General features: G+C 39.5%; 2 pseudogenes; one reads left to right on the top strand and one right to left on the bottom strand.

The window, feature by feature from the left end:
- Positions 1 to 18,772, bottom strand: part of LOC109079223 — a 74,500-nt pseudogene that overhangs the window by 3,722 nt on the left and 52,006 nt on the right.
- Positions 15,853 to 18,600, top strand: LOC122147509 (annotated as a pseudogene).

Below are 18,772 nucleotides of genomic sequence, written 5' to 3'. Positions count from 1 at the left end.
GTGCAGTTAAACAGTTTATTAGGAAAAATCAAAGCTGACTTTCAAACTGAATTTTTGCATCATTACTCCAGTCACACAATCCTTCAGAAATCCTTTTAACAATCTTATTTTCTACAAAAAAACATTTATTGTTATTATTATTATTATTATTATTATTATTATTATTAATGTTGAAAAGAGCTGAGAATATTTTTTTTTTAGGTTTTTTAGGGGGGATAAATTGAAAGAACAGCAATGATTGTTACATTTGTTACAGTTACATTTATTGGTACATTTATATTATTTACATCAAGCTTTTGAATGGTATAGTAGTGTATATTGTTATTGAAACTTCATAATATTTCACTTGATTATACATTTAGTCAGGAATTATAGTTTGGAAAAAGTCTTTGGAAAAAGTCTAACTAGTAAAATGTTTACATGTTATGTGAAAACTAGTACAAGTATATAAATAAATAAAAAGAGACTTACTCATGTTTATGATCTCTGCTGAATAAAGTGCTTCATTCTTTTTTCTGAGGAAATCCAAATCTCAAATCCTCAACCACATCACATCTTTTTGGGGTGAATTATGTCTTATTCCTCTCATCGCGAAGCAAACAGTAAAATATAAAAACTTGAAGAACAGTCTCGCTGCGTTGTCTTCTGTTGTGTGGGCGTATTCAAAAGCCGCGCGCTTCAGTGAAACATTTGAATCTCAAAAGCGCGCTCGGCGCGGGGGCGTGGTCGCATTAGAAGATAATGAAGGGAGACGTGAAAAACGGACATCGCGTTGTTTTCATATGGATTACTTTATCACAGAATATTTGTTTTCAGCAGCACTTGTTTAGTTTAAAAGTAGACATGTCAGGCTTTCTATAGATATCTCTCTCATGTCTCTTCGTTGAGTATTCACTGAGTTACAGTTCATTTTAATGACGCATTTGTATCTGGACATCAGCGCAGACAAAGGCTGCAGACAGCACTCCTTTTTTGTTATCTTTATTTTATAAGTGCACAAAGTTTTGTTGTTATTATGTCTGTATACAAAAAAAGTAGACCCTTTACAGATTCGATTGATGTATTGCACTTATCTGTACGATCAAAACTGAAAGTGTAATTTAAGTTCTTTTCGGGGTTATCAGGAGAAAATACCCCAAAACGCGTATACGCGTTAATCGACTCCAGAGGGTTAACATCCAAAAAAATCTTAAATTGTGTTCCGAAGATGATCAAAGCTTTTATGGGTTTGGGATGACATGGGGGTAAGTGATTAGTGACAAAATTTTCATTTTGGGATGGAGTATCCCTTTAAAGGCCATGTCTGACATGAGGATGGTAAGTCTTTAACACTCGTGACAGAATGTCAGTTCCACAGGAGAGAATGTTTTTGTCTCCTCCTGAGAAGCTAATGAACTTCTTTAAACGCGACCAATAAACGGCCTATGATCGGAAGTGACCCGTGTCATCAGTTGCTGATAGAGGTGTAGGTGTAAAGGTTTTTCACCTCTTCTACATTAAGCTATTATGGGTCCGTTACAAACAGACAGGAGCCAAGCAGCCTATAATTAGATTGATATCATACTTTCACTATTTAAAAAGCTTGTTCTTTATGACATCTGTGAGACTGTGCTATTACTGAAGAATACTTTGTCAGAAGGGTTTTAAAACACTACAAATGAAATGTATGAAACAGACAATATGGTCAGATACTTAAAGCAACTGTGTACCAAGATTTTTTTTTAAAGAAATTAATACTCCTAATTAATAGATCAAAAGTGACAGTAAAAGAGATGTATAATGTAACAAAAAGATCTCTAATGCAAATAAATGCTGTTCTTTTGAACTTTCCATTCATTAAAAAAATTGTGGAAAAATACATTTTGTTTCCACAAAATTAAGCAAGCACAGCTGTTTTTAACACTGATAACAAAAACAAAATGTTTCTTGAGGACCAAATCGGCATAAATTATTTCTGAAAGATTGTGACACTGAAGACTGAAGTAAAGGCTGCTAAAAACTCAACTTCGCCATCACAGCGGCAAATTACAATTTAAATATATTAAAAATACACAACAGTTAAATTATTTCACTATTTTACTGTTTTTCGGTCAAATAAACACAGCCTTTGTGAACAAAACAGACTTTTTTGACCACAAACTTTTGAACCATGGTGTATGTGAAAGGGCTACAGAGATATGAGAACTACCAGATAAAAAGATTTCAGTGAATAATTTAAATTTTTGCTTCGTATTTTCCCCCTCACATTTTATGGTACTTGTTGGTAAAAGAGCAGCATGAAAAAAAGCACCAACAAAAAAAGAAAAAAAGAAAGACTGAAAGAATGAAAGTCAGTCAGTCAGTCAGTCAGTCACAGGGTAGAGTAAATGAGCAAGGTTTTCATTTGCAGGTGAAATATCTCATTAACACTATTTCAAAGCCAAGATCCAGCTCTACACTTTGTAACGTGGGCTTACCAGACACGCTGAGGAAGTCATCAATGGAAGTGATGTCATCCACTGCGTCAGTAAGCACTCGCACCTGTTTCTCCCACTGGTCCTTAAAACAAATCCATGTTATCCTGGGCCACTTTGCTGTTAGGCTTAGCAGCCAGGGCCAAGGCTGCATTAATCACCTGCAATTACCACAAACAACCCATTAATCCGCTTTTAAGATGTACAGGAACTAAAAATCACTTCTACACATATGTGGATTGATTATCTGAGCCCATTTCCTCCCCGCAACAACACTCCAAAACACATTTACAATTGTTTCAGATTATGTCTGAGATTAAACCATGTTTATTCAGATGGAAAGACACAAGTTTAAAGCCCCAGGATGAAGGAATAGTCATTGGAGCTCAGATTAAAATGCAGTCAAAGCCACAGTGGAGTGAGGGTGGAGTGGACATACAGTACTGCAGGGGCATCGGTGAAATGCTGCGTACCTGAGGGCAAAGTGTTTCCAGTTGGGAAGCGGCCATCCGTACCAACTTTACTCCCTCCTCATTGTTTGAGATGGAGCATGCAAGGTTAGCTACCTACAACAGAAAATAATTCAGCTTTTTATCATATGAAAAATTAACAGTTTTCCATCCCTCAAACAAACAGTTTTAATTTAACACACACCTGCTGACAGCTGTTGATCTGATTATTTGATAAAATGGTAAAATAATATGGCAGGAAAAAAGCGCCCCAGAGGATTAAGTCAAAACAAAAGCCTGAAATTGAGGTCTGGTCGTCTCCCCACATAGGGAATATATTTCATATAATTCACAGGATGATGGCTGACAGCATCAGGGAGTGGTTCCTAGAGATGATTAAATCACCGTTCTGCCAGGCGGCTGTTACCTCGGGAAAGTGAGAGGCGCAAATATTCCTGACACTTTTCAGAAACTCCACAAGCTGCTGAAATCCAGAGTGCTGAGGCAAGCAAACTCGCTGCCTGTTGCTGCTGTTTATAATGTTATAGAGTAAATTGTCATTTTGACCCACAAATCTCCCTCCTTACTCACGATTGGCCAAACATTCTCTGCAAACAGACGTTATTTGCATCTATTTGCTGTGGCCAGTTTTTTGAGGCAAGGAATTCGATTTTTAGGGTTCCGCTGCCTCACTTTGGCTGCGCATGCACCTCCATACAGTGAAGTAGGCACGGCACGTTGCTGAGTAGCTTCATTATTTAAGGCGAGAGTCATTTTAATTAAATGTTACCAAGGAGTTTCACTCATATTTGTTTAGTGGGACTGTTTGGAGTTACTCTACTTTATCGTAATGTGCGAGAATTGGCTGTGCCAGGAATGGGAAATCCAGAACACAAGTGGAGTGTTAATGTGAACAGAGCTCAGCGCAGTCACAGAAAACGCCCCACTGACTACAGGAGTACCACAGCCAACGCTCTTCCGCTCACTCTCTTTCCTTAAGCACCATACTGGGAATCTCTTGAGCAGCAGGGTGCCATTAGCAAACACACTAGTCAAGCATTGAAAACACATATAAATGCCAACAGTTTGAACAAGGAGCACTTCAGTATGTGCAATAGTGTTTAGCGGCTAAAACGCATCCAATTAGATTCCACAGTACGTTGTCTCCAATGGTCAGGGGAGAATCTGAAGCCCACCTTTGTTAATATAGACACTATGATGCACAAGCAATCTACTGGCCACTCTGGAAGATTGCAACCGGAAGGCTGCCGATTCTGTCCCTGTGGGTAGAGATCCTTGTCCATTACCAGTAAGCCCAAGAGCAAAGCAGTTAACAGCAGACTTGTATAAGCTCATGATGGCATTCTATGCTAAGTTTTGTGCTAATTACTGCTGGAATATCTTAATAAATAAACAAAAGTGAATAAATAATTACATTAAAGAACTGTTTTCCAAAAATTATTTAATTATCCATTACTATAATCACAATTTTTTATGTACTTTTTGTCCAATGCATTTCCTATAGTAAATAGACCAGTTTTAAATTTGTGTGCCACAAGCTAATAAGAGTGTTACAACAATAGCATCACTGATTTAAGGAAGTCTAACACTAACTAGTTTGACCTGCAACAATCAAAATGTCAATCAATAGCTTGGAGCTCTGCAAAATTTCATTCATTTCAAGTACCCATCCTCTTCCTGATGCTGTTCTTTCTTGCAGTAACATCCCATCAGTGCAGCTGGTATTTCACCCCTCTGTGGCACTGCTGGGTCAAACAAGGGCTGAGTTTGTTCTTATACAAGGTGCCTAGCACATACAGTACGCAGCAGAATGGATGCACTCTCTGCTGCTAAAGCTAAAAATGAGGAACTGACAAACAACTTCGTTAACGACTTCTGCAGGGCTCATTTGCAGCTAAAATGTCAAGCAGATTCAGGATGAGGAACAAACGTTCATTGTGAGTTGACTCTCATTTCCTGTTCAGGTAGATTATGATTTTTATCACACATATGGATCTTCACATGTGGATGTGTGCTAGATTCGGGGGGGGTGGGGGGGGGAGGGGGTAATTTTCACAGTCTTTATATATAGATTATATATAGCTCTGTTTGCATGACTCCCGTAACGAGTTCAGTGCTTCAATACATTACTTGACATCACATGGAACAGGCCTATTTTTTCTTCTTAATTTTACGGTATGCCTTCAAAGTTGTGTCAAAGTTGTGTGACTCAATGCATCTATCATATTAACATGATCCATTTCTCTTCCATCTTGCTTTGGTTTTTAGGTCATGTAATGTTCAAATAGTGCGGTAATCACTTCAAAAGATTGGAGGCAGATGGAGTCAATGTTGAAATGGTATGAACAGTATTGAGTTAAAGAAAGTTTTTAAAAGGTGTTTTGTTCAATTTCATTGTACTCTGTCTAGCTTCCTAAATGCAAAAACTAATTTTGGTACAAACTGCCCCTTACACAGCTCAATATTGCATTAATTTTGCATTTAGAACAAATTACAAGATAAGCATGTAAAATGAAAACAAACAAACTACTATTTTGGTGTAAATTAAAGGGTTATTCCACATCAAAATTAAAATTTTGTCAATCAATCACATACCCCCACATCGTTCTAAACCCGTAAAAGCTTTGTTCCGTCTTCGGAACACAATTTAAGATATTTTGGAAGACAACCAGGAGGCTTGACTGTCCCATAGACTGCCAAGTAAATAACAGTGTCAAGGTCCAGAAAAGTATGAAAGACATTGTCAGAATAGCCCATCTGCCATCAGTGGTTCAACTGTAATGTTGTGAAGCGATGAGAATACTTTTCTACATCTCCTCTGTGTCTCTCTGCATCAATGTAGTGCGTAATTTTGGAGAATATCCGCTGAAAATTGAATTAAATTAAATTGTGTTCCGAAGACGAACAAAGCTTATACGGGTTTGGAACGACATGGGGGTAAGTGATTAATGACAAAATTTTCATTTTGGGGTGGAGTATCCCTTTAAGATAATCTATGACATTTATTAAACAGGAACACTCATTTTGGTCTACTCTCTCTCCTTTCGTACTTCCTGTCTCTCTCACATTTTCTGTCGTACAGTAGTTTAGTCTCTGCACAATCTCAGTGTTCCTTGAGCAGCCAGGAACCTTTGAGAAAAAGGCCTTGAGGCAATAAAACTAAGCTTGTTCTATTTTTATCCCGCTTCAGGAATTATGCATTTCATGTTATATAAAGCGAACCGCCACTGTGTTTCTGCGATCAAGAACTGACACTCAGAGCCAATCCTGCTGCTCTTCCTGCAAGCTCGGAAGTTCAAAGTCAATATAAGTGGCTTTCAAAATGGGGAAAAAGGAAAATTAACAAATAGTGTGAGAATATGTGAGAACACTATTGAGAAAAAGAGTGAGAGAGAGAGAGTGTGAGAGTGAGAGAGAGATATGAGACGACACATAGTTGGCACTTTTTCCAGCCCTTAAAGAGTGTCAACTTCATGCCTTCTGCAGGAGTAAAAAGACAGTGAGGGGAGGGAAGAGTTTGGCAGCAATTCCATCCCTGTCGTAGCCATTGATGCTTCACTGTACTGCAAATTAAATGGCCTCCCTAAAGCAATAACTACATCCATATTTAAACTAAACAGAAGAAGAAAAAAACCTTCATTAGACTATAAATCTCACTTATGGCACGTGGGCCACATTTGTAAAAGCAGGTTTTCATTTAAAGAATCTTATAACAACTACACACATATATACTAGGGTTGTGCCGATAGATGATAGTATCGTGTATCGACGATAGTCAGATACATGTACATGTGATGAGAGTATAGGAGATTTATTCAACATACAGTGTAGATAGCTTCACTGATTATAACGGGAGTGTTTTTTTTTAGAAATGCATAAACTCGCACTAGTCAGTGATGATGTTCTTTGATAATGTAAATGTTCTTCATTCATTTTCTGTAGCTGCTGCTTGAATAACTGAGAAAATGTAAGCATTATTAATTAGTTACTTATGATGTTTCTATTAAATTATGTTAAATACAAATTCAGTCATATTAAAAATATTTTATATATTTAGTTAATAGATTATACTAACATTAGGCTGCTTTTAGGGGTACCCTGGAGTTGGTTTCCTCTCCGGCAATGAAACGAAGTAATAATGATAATAATTAATAATTCATTACATTTATATAACGCTTTTCTGCTTTTTATCTAGGCACTCAAAGCACTCTACATTGTGAGGGGGTATCTCCTCATCCACCACCAGTGTGCAGCATCCACCTGGATGATGTGACGGCAGCCATAGTGCACCAAAACGCCCACCACACACCAGCTCATTGGTGGAGAGGAGACAGAGTTATGAAGCCAGTCAGTAGATATGGGGATTGTTAGCAGGCCATGATGGTCAGAGGCCAATGGGTGAATTTGGCCAGGATCCCAAAGTCACACCTCTACTCTTTTCGAAAGACATACTGGGATTTTTTTAATGACCACAGAGAGTCAGGACTAGAGGTCTACATGGAGGACCTGAGACCCGAGGACTGTTTAACATTGTGTGTAATACCAGAGTCGATCGGACTCTGAGAACACCCGGCCGTTAACAGAGTCAGTCAGCGTTGTGCGTGTATTGTTTTGTAACTTTCAACTTATAAAATTAGGTTGAGAAAAGTGTGAGTTGGTAATTTGAAATAAGGTGAAAAAGAAAAAAAAAAAAAACATGCAATGACTTTACCTTTGACAACTGGCTTTTTTATTTAGAAGGCAGGACTTATTCCACCATACCACGCTTTGCAGTTTCTCCAATTTTTATAATAATATTATGAATGAACTATCTTGTTATTATATCTAAAATTTTTGCCCAGACTCGGCTCAGAGAGCACAGAGATGATAGCAAATAAGTAAAGCTAAAGTCAGCAGCCATGGAACTGGACAAACAATCGTTATTATAATCCATGGGCAAACAGTCTAAATTATTATGCAAGTTGACTCGAGATACAAAAAATGCAAAACTGCAAAGTTGCATTTGTCATCCGTAACTCTGACAGCAAGTGGACTTTTGAACTTGTAATAATGAGTAGGGTTGTAATTCGTTAGAAATTTTCTGGTTCCGGTTCTGCCTTATGGTTCCGGTTCCATTAAAATCATTAAACAACTATTAAAAAAATAGTGGTAAGGAAAGATGCACAATACTCAACTACTCAATGCTCAATACTGTTTATTAGTTTGTCACCTTAAAGGGTTACTCCACCGCAAAATGAAAATTTTGTCATTAATCACTTACCCCCCCCATGTCGTTTTAAACCTGTAAAAGCTTAGTTCATCTTCGGAACACAATTTAAGATATTTTGGATGAAAACAGGGAGGCTTGAGATTGTCCCATAAACTGCCAAATAAATTACACTGTCAAGGTCCAGGAAAGTATGAAAAGCATCGTCAGAATAGTCCGTCTGCCATCAGTGATTCAACTGTAACGTTATGAAGCGACGAGAATACTTTTTGTACACGAAGAAAACAAAAATAACAACTTTATTCAACAATTACTCTCCTCTGCGTCTCTCCTCGCTCTTATTATGTTTTTTTACTATTTTACCTTCATTGAATGTAGTGTTGCTGGAAGGTTGTAGGTAATGTTAGTAATGCTAGTCCATCAATCCGCATATGCTTCAAAGTTGATGTTTTTTACACTATCAATAATATTTTGCTTTTCAAGCAGGAATAAGCTGGTTGGCCAAATAGTCCCTTGAGGGCTAATACTGCGTTCCAGGCAGGTTTTTGAGCCCGTAAATCACGACTTCAAACCACGACTCAAGACTTTGTAGCGTTCCAGGGAAGTCACGCCAAACTGCCTGAGCGCAAGGAATTGTAGCTAGATTATTAAATTTATTGCAACGTTATATTGTCCTAAAGTCTATTTCTTACCTGTACCATTTGCATAAACACTTTATCATTGGGCAATATTATCCAATATTAATAGCCATTGTTGTTTTGCGGGCTGTGAGACGTCAGAGTTCGGAACTGGGAGTACATCGATCTAGTACGAGTTCACGGGTGGGAAGTCACAGGTTTGACTGACGTTACGGTGCACTTGGAAAACGGTGTGTTCTGCAGTTAAAGACACGATGCAACGCAACGCATCTGTGGAGTGCACACCATTGGAAACAATGTGCTCAGTAATTAAAGAGGCATGGCGGCGTTTCTGTTATTTGGTTTGTGACATCCTTTACAGGAAACGCTGGTGGCAAGGCTGCTCACAGTGCTTGGTCATGTCGCACCAGAACCGTTTTTTCATTCTGCATAAAAGACAATCACCAAAATAAAAACTAAAAAAAATCACTAAACAGCTGCTATGAATACATACTTCTTGTATGATAAATGTATTTTCATTAAATTTATAATTTTCTACTATAGAAAACTAAATGGGGGCAAAAATCTGGAAATACAAATACTTTTTGATATTCTGCTTTCTTTATTTTCATACTTTTCCAGACCTGGAAATTACTAAAATCAAATTCCATACTTTTCCAAACTGGCAACAAGTCTCAGTATATTTAAGGCAGCAAAATCATTAAAAAGACAATGTTCAGTAAGTTACTATTATTATCATTTTTATTATTGTTGTTATTAAAAAAAAAAAAAAAAATGTTCGTCGAGTTATATAACTCAGTCTAATTCTAAGCTGTTTACAGTTTCAATAAAGTTCCTACCAGTGCAGATAAAGATGTGCGATTACACTTTCACACATCATCAACAATTTAAAAAAATATAAATATGCAGCAGCTTGCATTTAACATATTCAAGGACAAACACAGACCTTGCCTTGGCAGAAGTGAGGGAAGAACACAAACCACAATCATTTGTAAATACCCCTCAAATGCAGTTATAAAAATGATCCCATGCTTTGTTCATGTAATCCATGTTTGGATTAAGTTTGAAACCCATATGGTGCGACCACTGGCTGGTGTCAAATCAAGGCAAAGAAAAACGTGTGGGAGAGGAGAAAGGGAGGAAGGAGGCAGAGAGGGAGACGGATGTGACTTTTTGGAGACGTGTTGTGCTTTGACTATCTTTAGCCCCCAATGAGACTGAGGCTTTTACCCCTCCTTTTCCCTTCACTTTGATTTCCTTCACCAGTCTTCCCCTGTACGCAGCGTGTCACACGAGGGCCGGGTCTGCCCCCTGTGGGGAGAGGTCAGTCTGAAATGTCGGTGGACGATGTGTTACCACAGGGACTAAGATGAACAGATTTGAAAAAACTAATGAGGATAGCTAACATTTCTGTCAGCTTGTCACTGGCCCTGCCAATGCGAGCACGAGATATAAAACCCCCAGTGATTCGTCATAAAAACCATCTATCTGGAAAATAAAACCCCACAAGGGACACGGCCTATTTATCGGTCATGAATACGGTCGCCGCAAACAGACATGACAATGCAGATTTCTTGTGAAGTCCATCAATAAGACACTGGAAAACCAGCTGTTTCGCATTTTCCCACCGAGGCAACACTTAACCTTGGGCTCAGAGGAGTTTCAATCTTTGGCTGAGCTTAAAATGTGATTCACAGTTGTGACTGCCCATACAAATGCAGTGATTCCCTGGCTGGAGCCTTACTGCATTTGTACCGCACTATAAAGTATAACTTCGACTCCTGTCTGACACTTCACAAAAAAATATGAAGCATAAAAGATAAAAGGGCTGGGACATGCTCGCTTGGATCAAGCAGTCATGACAGAGAGACATAAATTCCCACATAAATAGTGATGGCGCCGACTATCGATTAAATTTATTCCGTTTTTTACATAGGCTTGAATGTTGGAATCAGAATGGAAAGTTTCTACCCTCCAAGTGTGTACTAACTACTTGCGGAAGTAACAGCTTCTATTTTTTCTGTTTTGTGGATGGCATAAGGCACTTTTAATTATTGATTTGTAAATCTATATATTATTCTCATGTAGTATCTAGTATAATCAGGATGTTGCAGGCTCATGTTGAAGGGCGTAGCTCATCAATAGGGCAACTGACAGACATCCTACAAATATCTAACGACCTAACAAATAAGGAAAAATATTTAAAAACTTCTATTGCACAGAACTATCATAGTTCTCACAATATATACAATTATGCATAACAATGGGAACATTGCTCACAGCTATGAATTTGAAGTATGACAGCAATTGTCTTGAAATCTGTTGAAGGCAGAGAAATTGTTACAAAAGCGATGCTTTGATGGGGATGAATTTAGAGATCCAACTTCTCTGCAGCACGTTCAAGCATGCTGTCAACATACCAAAACCCTCTCGGAGAAGAAGAGACTCTTAAACCATCCCCTTTCGAGCACAGCATCCTTAAATATGAACATTTTTAAAAAAAAAAATTAGATGCACTCAGTGGTCCACCACCATAGTCAGTTAGGCTGTCTATTCTGACTCATCTCTTCATTTAATTTAGTATGGCAAAACAAATCAAATTTATTCTCATGTTAGTCACAAATACTATAAAAGCAAGTAGATACAGTGCACAAAATCAATTTTGGATCAGGACTGGTCTGTGCATTTCAACAGACTTCTACAACAAAACCCCTAAAGGGCTTATATGAATTATAAAAACAGAAAACTATGAAAAATGTCAACAAATGTCTTAAAGACAACAATCCTGCAATCACCAGTTAGCTTCAAGTCACGTGTGCTCTATTCGAGATGCCATGTTAAACAAAAGAATAGCTAGTCTGGAGGACAACAAATAATGTTCCATCATTTGTTTTGAAACAATTCCAGAAGTTAAAATCTGCAACAGACGAGGGACAGTAATTGGCACTTTATGGAGCAGGAAAACAGGTGCCTACCTCAATCAGTTTTGTTGGCGTGCTCACGGAAAACTTGGGCATATTCCTTCACCTCCTTTTCATTACCATTCTTGGCAGCCTCGATCAATACCAGCAGTGGAACATTGGTCTCCAAAAAAGAGTCTGACACATGGTCCATCACAGCCTTCCGCAGCTGAAATTATGAATACGCAAACAAAAACAAATCCTTAGCTAGTGTATGATCACTCAAAGCACCTGGGTTTGGTGTATTCATTTTTAATACGCAAACGTAAACATAACATACATCTAAAGAGGGACACTCATGATTTATTAAGGAGAATGACGTAAAGTACTCTTGTTGACACCTATAATCAAAATAAATGTGATTCTGTGCAGTGCTTCAAAGTGAACAGACCTGTCTGCGCAGGTCACGGGTCTTCTTAGTCATCCTGTCGATAGCCGTGTTCAGGGCATCGCTCTTCTCTTTATGTCCAGCCTTCGATAAAAACAAACAGGGAAAATATACTTAGGCTCATTTAAACTTGTTATAGTCAGGCTCCCTGGGAAAAAGAAAAACGACAGGTGGGAGTTAAAGCTGAGGAGTGAAAGGACAAGACAAACTTATAAGAGATGATGGATCAGATGTATTTTCTACACAGAAAGAAAAAAGTTAAACAGCATGAGTCACTTAGATGGTTACAACCCCCTGTGGCAAACATTTCAATTCATTCCTGAAAACTTTGAAGGGGTTTAGGTTCTTTTACCCCCCTTTGGCGATTATTGTTTTGTATGACTAATGTGACTTGTGGTACTGTTAGGAGGCACCCGCCCACATTCTTTCACAAATACATTTTTCAGCTCAAAAATCCAGAGTTTTTGTCTGTCACATTCTTGAGCTGGGCTTAAGCAGTCCATGAAATAATTCATGGCACAAATAGCTCTCCTGCAGTGCAAGTACAAAAAAACAAAACACAAAAAAAGGATGTAGGGCAAAGGCATACTTAAAGATTAGTTAAAAAGCGACAAATTCTTTTGAACTGGTGTCTGATTCTTCCATCCCCAACCTTCAAGGATTAAAATGTAAGTAAGGCACTTACATCTTCAAACAAAACCCATTATGTGATGGGTCAGACAGCTTTTAACAATACACAAAGTTCAGAGGAAGGTAGGCAGGAGGAGTTAAGCCTGGTCAAGCAGAGGTTCACATGTTGGCCAACACCCAATGATTGCCAATTGACCTGATGTCGGAGATAAATCTGAGCAATTTCCACACTTTACAAGGCGATCACTTCTCCAGCGCTTCAAGCCAGGTTGGCTAGTTTTGGGAGAGTGGATCTCACTCACATGCCCCAGACAAATTGCTCATGTGCAGTGGGTAGGTTAATCTCTAGCACAGGAAAAAAAGCCTGGGGGAAGGCCGTCACAGGGGCACAAGTAGCAAAAGCGTGACAGTCAATGAAATATGGCAGTGGCACTGGCAGTTCAGCCCCCCTACATCCTCACCCCATTGGGTGGTACATGGCAGGAGGCAAGTGAATGCCATCGGCTTTAATACCCTACTGATTTTGTGCCAGTTAGATAAAAGCACTTCAGAGCAATATAGACTCTCCAGCGTAATGGTGAGAAACTGTCAATTCTAAATCACTAGCCTTGAGATCAGTTGCTCATTGAGTTGAACAAAAATGACCTAGATTAGCGCCAATGGTACATTCATCCACAGCACAACTAAGAAAACTCGACGATATTACCTATATGATCGCATGTTCCCCCGGAGGACGAAATGACTTGGATCCCTCAATACTGATTTTGCTTCGAGCAGCTCTACTTATTTGGCCAGTCATTTGACTCCTCACACTAGTTTACGTGGTGTTTTCACACATATTTAATGATGGTCAAGTAGAGCTGTGCTTTCAGCATAAACAAATCTCCTCAAAGATTGGTGGATTGGTGGAAAAAATAAAAAGATTTTAAAATAGTCCTCCTCAGCAGAGACATCCCCTGAGAGCAGATTACACACCAGTGAAAAAAGTATCCGTAAAGAAAGTAATATGACCTATGGAGAAAAAAAGACAAACATAAATCATACGCACACAAAACAGCCCAGGTCATTTTAGAAAGTGACCACCACAAAAAAGAAAAGAAAAGGAAAACAGATGTTCAATTTAAGCACTGTGGGTACAATGGCACGAAAGCAATTTTAGCACAACCCACAGTCACCGTGTGCACAGCAGAAACCACAAAAATAAAAAATATAAATAGGGATGTGCCAAACTATACACTTGGAAAATTAACTAGACTATGGATTATCTGAATAAAAGAAAGATTTGTATTAATGGGCTGGTTTAGAGTCACGTTTACATTTAGATACCTATCGTTGTATTCAAAACCAGAAGACTGAAATATGACAAATTGTTAAAAAAAGTTTAACTTTTTAACGTGACAGGAGGTCCTAAATACAACTCATTCCATGAGATTCTGGAGGGAAAAAAAGTCACAAAGCAAAGAGTCCAACTTCAACAGACCAACAATTACACATAACAGGAATGATTTTTCACAGCAGGCGATTTGACATGTAGCAATAAATGTCTTGAAATTTACTGAAAGCAGAGAATGTGTTACAAAAAGCAGCACATTGATGGCAGTAGCAGCATTGTTTTTAAAGGGGCATTCAGAAAATGCCTTTGCAGTTTTAAGTCTGTGAGCAAACAAAAAAGTTGACTAAATATGAAACCTGTTTATTATAAATAAGTAATATGAAATATATAAAAAACGTATACAAATGCATACTATTAAAATATTAAATACAAACTAATAAAATATTAAATAAAATGACAAAGTTTCTGATCGACTTATACATTTCATTTCTCAACCATTTTTAGCCAGTAAGCATGATAGGCTGTCATCCAACACGTCAGGCTTGATTTCATTAACCAAAAAAAGCAACGGTTTCATTACCTTTTTCCATTACATTAAGCAAACCCACACATAGAAAAATTATCCAAAAGACAGAGGAGCTGAGAAAAAATGCAGACAACAGCTATGTTGTGCACGTCTTATGTTTAGTGAAATCTCCTGTGGGGCTATGCAGTGTAAATGCTCTATTAAGTCCAGCATTCAGACTCTGTCCCCCCACCACCGCAGATCGACAGGAGTATAAAAGGTCTCTGTGACGTCGGTTTGCTTCTGACGCGTTTCGTGTTGAAAACCTGAATGAGTGAAAGGGAGAGGGAGCGAAAGGAACAATCTGATTGCAAGTCATCGTATATCAAATGAAGTATCAGCTTCCTGTGCCAACTAAATTAGATTGTAAATTCATTCATCAACATTTAATTGAAGTAGACGCCTAAAACACAAACAAAATTTGAAATCATCTAATATGTATTTTAATGTACTACTAAGAAGCAAATTACCCATATCCATCACAAACACACACACATATACACACACACAAATAAAATATAGAACCTGACCAGACCGGAAGCACAAGAAGAGATTTAATGTAACTGTTAATTTCTGCTGTGAACTGCCGCAACACGTTGCAGTTATCAATATTATGACTGTGACGAACCAGAGGGAAAAAAAGTAAGGGAGGGGGAGGGTGCGTTGAATCAAGCGCCAAAGCACTGTGCAAGTGTGCAAGGCGGAAAGTGAGCGAGCCAGGGAGCGAACCAAAACGCGCATGAGAGAGAGAGAGGGAGAAACTGCACTGGTGATCGACGCCAGCCTGCCACCACTCTGTAGCAGTGAGTGGCTGCAACAAAAGCACAGAATAACATCTCAGCTCCTCTCCTCTGCTTTTCCCCTCACTGCATCTCCCCTTCCTCGGTGCAGAGAACTCCACACAACACAGCAGAGCCACACGGAACTGGCGTCGCAAGTGCAGCCTCTGCCTGCCATCAACAAGTTAGGGATGAAGGACCTCGAGCAATGAGAGAGGAAAGCGAGATCTTCAATTAACCAACTGAGCTGACATCATTGCGGTGGAAAAGGAAAGAGGCAGCTAAGGGACGGTGGGATCTGCTCAGCGGTGCTGCTTTGGATACAAATCATCAACTTCAAATTTAAGGATTCTTGGAAAGCAAATAATGTTTGTCTTTTCTTAATCTGGGGATTGAATAGGAGGACTGAAGAAAGGACAGACCGGGAAAAGAGAAAAAAACAGCATCCCAGGACATGGAATTCCTGAATTTGGTTCAGCTGGGGGGGCACCGCACTTCTTTATTTCTGAAGAGCTTGATTCCTTTTGTATTTCCCCAAAAGGTTTTTTTCCCTGTGGATTTCTCTTCCATCTGGATGCTCCAAAAGTCTGCGGAAAAAGACAGTTGAATGCAGCCACCGATGTACACAAAAGAATGGGTAAGTTAGCCCTTTTATTCACAGAGTCTGGACCCTGAATAGGCAATGTAGTGAATAGGAGGGGGGGACAGTGACTGGCAGGGTCTCTAGAAACATCTATATATTTAAAAAGCTGCTTTCCTTTTTTTTTTTTACTTAGTAGACTGGTAATATTTAACAAGCAGTAATGTTTGCAGCAGGAAAAGGGAGAAAAAATATGACTGACAAGCCACTTAAAATTAAAAAAAAATAATAAAATTACGGCAAAACTGGGATGAAAAAAAAAAAAAAAAGAAGATAAATGATAAACTACATCCTAGGAAAAAAAATAAATTAAACGGTGAATAAAAAGCTAATACTTCAGTTCAAACATATGGATGGCTAATTTATGCATTAAAATTACTTAAGTAAACATAACCAGCAGTGCAAGTCATTGAACATTCCCCTTCAACATTCTTAAAATTCTTGGATCAACCAGATTGCATTGACTGTTGAAAAAAAAAAAAAAAACGTTTGTGTACACTGTAGATTAGATTTCCCTCCCCCCAGTTTATTTTCTTATATTTAAACCCACCCAGGTTTCCATTCAAGGTGGCCATTGTGGGACAAGCACCAGCGGCACTTTGTGTGATCAGCATGCTACTGTGCCTCCCTCCTGTGTCATGCACAACCTGCCCCCAGAAATGCCGATGTGAAGACCTGCAGTTTTACTGCGACACGCAGGGGCTCCTGGCGCCCCCAAATGGTGTGGATAAAGGGGCCCTTGGACTTTCGCTCAGACACAACAGTATCAGCGAGCTCAGCTCAGACCAGTTCTTTGGCTTCACCCAGCTCACTTGGCTTCACCTGGACCATAACCAAATAACCATCGTGCATGAGGATGCCTTCCAGGGGCTGTACAAGCTCAAGGACCTTAACCTGAGCTCAAACCGCATCACCAAGCTGCCAAACACAACCTTCATCCACCTCATCAACCTTCAGATCTTGGATCTCTCCTTCAACCAGATGACAGCTCTGGAGCCTGAGCTCTTTCACGGGCTACGGAAACTCCAGATCCTACACCTGCGATCAAACTCACTGCGCACAACGCCTGTGCGAGCCTTCTGGGACTGCCGAAGCCTGGAATACCTTGGCCTGAGCAACAAACCGGCTCCGTAGCCTGGCCCGGAACGGCTTTGCTGGGTTAATTAAGCTGCGGGAGCTCCATTTGGAACACAATCACTTGACCAAGATTAACTTGGCGCACTTCCCTCGTCTGGTCACCCTCCAGTTCCTTTATCTTCAGTGGAACAAGATCAACAATTTAACATGCACCATGGAATGGAAATGGACAACTCTGGAGAAACTGGATCTCACTGGGAACGAGATACGTATACTCACCCCCGAAGTGTTTGATACCTTTGCCCAACCTCAAGATCCTGCTGCTGGATAACAACAAACTGGCACAGCCTCGATACCCAAACCATGGATATGTGGAAGTCCCTTAATGTGATTGGGCTTTCGAGCAACCTTTGGGAATGTACCAAACGGATCTGCAATTTGGCCACTTGGCTGAGCACCTTTAAGGGTCGATGGGAGCATTCTATCCTCTGCCACAGTCCTGAGTACGCGCAGGGCGAGGAAATACTGGATGCCGTTTACGGATTTCAACTTTGCCAAAATTTCTCTGCCCCAGTCGTACTGACCAGTACAAGCACAGAGGCTATGCTACCTGAGATCACAAGCTCCCTGTTCGGAAATATGCAGACCCCTACGCAAGACTTCTATGCAGAGGATTTTGGGAGCTTTACGATTTGTCACTACTACTACCACCACCACACAACCCCCACGCACTGCCCTCGCTACTACCATGACAGTGGAGGGGGCAGACATTACAGAGGACTACTCCGCAATGGACAACACAGTGCTGACCCAGAGGGTCATCATTGGCACCATGGCTCTGTTGTTTTCATTCTTTCTCATCATTTTTGTAGTGTACATATCACGGAAATGCTGCCCTCCCACTCTGAGGCGGATCCGCCATTGCTCGGCCATTCAGAATCGGCGTCAGATGAGGACCCAGCAGAGACAGCCAATGGCCGACCTAGCCACACAGGTGCCTTATAACGAGTACGAGCCCAGTCACGAAGAGGGTGCACTTGTGATCATCAATGGCTATGGGCAGTGCAAATGTCAGCAACTGCCTTATAAAGAGTGTGAAGTATAAACTATTTATTCCTGCAGTTTCTGGTTTTAACCATTTGTCCATTTCAAAAGAAACAGGGTTTGCTTTTGGACCTTTTTTCCCCCTTTTCAGTTTGTATGAAGAATATTTCTTTGAAATTGTTAGCTTTGGAAATCTATGAAAGCTTGAGATGACTGGGATGAATCGAAAAGAGGAAATAGAGAAATCAACAAGTTATTTTTGTAATACAAATGCAAAGGTTCATATCTAGTTGGGGCAATCAATCTCAGCAGAGGAAGGTTGGATGCATCACAGCATCACCAGTTTGTGTACTGTGTGTTCTGCAGCACAGAGGAAATGAGAAATCTATAGCCAAACCGCCTGGAACCCTGTGCTCCAGAAAAACAGTTTATAAAATAACATATCTTCTGATAAATGGTGAAATTTTATTCCATGGGAAAATAGTGTTACATATGCTGAGCAGTGCAAATTTAAAAGTATTTTTAAAAAAAAATAAAAAATAAAAAAGACTTTTGATGCACGTTAGCAACACTATAGATCTCACTCACA

The sequence above is a fragment of the Cyprinus carpio genome, chromosome A14, assembly GCF_018340385.1.
Source record: "Cyprinus carpio isolate SPL01 chromosome A14, ASM1834038v1, whole genome shotgun sequence".
Lineage (NCBI taxonomy): Eukaryota > Metazoa > Chordata > Actinopteri > Cypriniformes > Cyprinidae > Cyprinus > Cyprinus carpio.
Note: the sequence above shows the minus strand (reverse complement) of the source record. Positions and strands in the feature narration are given on the sequence as shown.